This window comes from Pteropus vampyrus, unplaced genomic scaffold, assembly GCF_000151845.1.
Source record: "Pteropus vampyrus isolate Shadow unplaced genomic scaffold, Pvam_2.0 Scaffold53, whole genome shotgun sequence".
Taxonomy (NCBI): domain Eukaryota; kingdom Metazoa; phylum Chordata; class Mammalia; order Chiroptera; family Pteropodidae; genus Pteropus; species Pteropus vampyrus.
In genome coordinates, this window is record NW_011888834.1 from 7,555,715 (window position 1) to 7,558,612 (window position 2,898).

Here is a 2,898-nt window from a genome sequence, read left to right on the forward strand (position 1 = left end):
GGCAGGTCAGGCTACTGTCACTGTTGCTCTTTCTGCGGGAGGGCAGGGAAGCAGTGGCCGAGGTGAGAGTCCACCTTTCAGTGCAGTGTATGTGTTGACCAGGAAAGCCTCAACTCTTTTAGAATCACTGGGTCTGGAGACCCATTTGCCCCGGAAACTCGAGTAGCCTTTCATACCATCTGAGAAAGGAGCTCTTTCTAGCAAACTCAGGGGATTCTCTTTCCAAATGACCGGTCCTGGGCTTTTCCTCCTAAAAGCAATTGTCTTCCCTTAGTTTAGCTAAAATTGATGCAGGCAAACTCAGGGGATTCTCTTTCCAAATGACCGGTCCTGGGCTTTTCCTCCTAAAAGCAATTGTCTTCCCTTAGTTTAGCTAAAATTGATGCAGGCAAAAGTATTAGTGGGAGTGGGAGCCTCTTAGTGTATAAACATTTTTATGAAGTGCGCCTCTAGGGAGCCATCGAAAACTGACTCAGCCATAGAAATATATGCAACACTGAGAACGTTGAGAATTTGCCTTTTGCAAGGTTACAATTACTGTTGAAAAAGAGAGAAGGGCAATCAGTTCAGCCGACAAGAGCTCCTTTGACACTATTTTCAGTTGAAAAGTAGCCTCATCTTCACTAACTCCTTCCTCGCTTGAGAGATCCCAAACAAGATAAATGCAGATGCTTCACTGCCTCCTTCTGGTTACCCCCAGCCAAAATCTGGGGAGGCGGAGCAGAGGAAGAGGTCTGCTTTCCGTCAATTTTCTGGAAAAAAAAAAACGTAAATAATTTCTTTTTTTAAATGGCATAACATTCTGGCTTAAAAACCACGAGTTATCAGGGACAAAAATAATTATGGACACTTCCCATCCTCATTCATTTCCAAAGGCAGCAGTGCCTGTATCTTGAGCAACCTTCACGGATTCATGCCTCATATTGATCTTATCTCCTTTTTGCTTTAAGTGACTCCTTTTCCAGAGGCGGAGGCCAAAGGCATTAATCCCACTGGGGAAGAAAGAAAAATCAAAGGCAAATCACCTTGGCACTTCCTGCCTCTCTCAAAACGCCCTGGGAATGCAGCTATTGAGGGTCTTTGGGTGATTTCTCCTTAATATTTTTTGCTCTAAAAGAGCCCTCCGTGGAGCCATGAGGCAGTTCTCCATGCTTTGTCTCCTTCAAATTCCCGAGATGGAGGCAGTCCCACGTGTTTTAAACCGCGTTAGTGACCACCAGAGACGGAAATCGCTAATTACCAAGTCCCCTTTTGATCTCCTGGAGCCTTTTGGCTCTAGACACCTCTAGTATCTCAGCGCTTTCCCGGAGCTGGAGCCGACTAGTGTGTCCAGCCCGACGTGGGGTCTCCACTTACCGTCTACGACGAGGTCTGGATCAGATTTTTAAAAATTTCCCCAGATTCCCCGGATTTTAAATCCAGCCGCTAAGGTGGTGTGTGTGCTCCTGGAAGCTAACAAGCGCCCCTGTGCAGAGGCGTTTGATTAGTTTCAGCAACTCACTAGCCCGGTGCTTTTCTGGGGAAATGGATGATTTTAAATTTCCACATCCACTGCCTCCCTCCCTTTCTCCACCTTCTTTCGATTCGTTTGTGGGAAATGAAATTTTCTTCTTTTTGCTGGGACTATAATGTGATTCGGGATCGTTTGTGAAATGAACAAAAGTCACCGGCAAGCGGGACGATTGGGACAGAGCGCTGATGGTGGACCGGGGGGTGGGAGCAAAGGCCCGGCCTCGGAGGAAAATGGGGAGTCAGCTTCCTCTTGGTCGGGTCAAGGCCCCTTCATCTTCCAGGTAAGATGAACGGCCCTCCATGCCTCATCCACAGGCGAGCGGAGGTTCTGCTCGCTGATGAAACCTATTAGCCCCGAACTGCGCGGCTTTGTGGGGTCAAATGAGGCTGTCCATTGTGGCCTTTGTCCGCAGAATTTATTCATTTGCATAACGCATGAGCACGGAACTCTGTGCAGCATCGTGATTCCGTGTGCCCAGCCTGGCCCGGAGGGCACGTCAGCAGCTCCCTCAACCTGGCTGCTCCCTGGGACCACCCTCGCGGATGCACCGGGGTCACAGTGCAGGCGCTTGGCAAGAATCTCAGCGCCTCATCCTTCCTTGGCCACCTCTGGGCGGCTGAGCTTTAAAAGAAAGAGGCAAAATTTGAGTGGGTGAATCGAAGCTATATCCATCCATGTGACCCTGAAGCCGGAGAAATAAACTTAACTTGAATCCGGCTTTCCAGGAGAACGTTCGGGGCTTCGCGGTTTTTCACGCCGACCGTTGGGAGTCGCGCGCTCAACGGTCACTGGTGCCTCGGAGCGCAGAGGCGCCCAGGATTCGGGTCGCTGGTGCGCACGGGACCTGAATGCTCTGGGTCGCTACACCACCCGCGCGCTGGCTGAAAACAAGGGGGATTCCGAGCACTTAAAAGGGAGGAGGTTCCTTGGCGTGCAGGAAGTTTAGGAAGAAGTCCGCAGGTTTTAGATGCGTGCACACTTCTCAGAGTAAATGCAGCTATTTAGTTAGCCGAGGTCTCTGGGCATCCTACCTTTTAGAGGGAGGTGGTTCTCAAGAATCTCGCCCGAGGGGACTTTCCGCAGAAAACATCCTCGAAGTGCCCTGAACTTGCCCGGGTCCAGACAGGTGCAGAACCTTTCGTGCGGCCGCGCTTCGGCCTCTACTTTCCAAAAACGGCACTTAAAGGCCAGAAGTGCTTTGGTTGCCAGTGCAAGAGGGAGCGGGTCTGGACAGGATCAGGGTGCAGAACCTGGAGCCCAGAGCCCTCCCGCAGCCTTCCAAAGAGCCACGGTCCCGCGCGCGCCCAGCTGCAAGAGCCGCTGGCCACCCGCGCCCAATCAGCGCTCTCGCCGGGTCTGTGACGGCGTTCGGCTCCGCCCCCTGA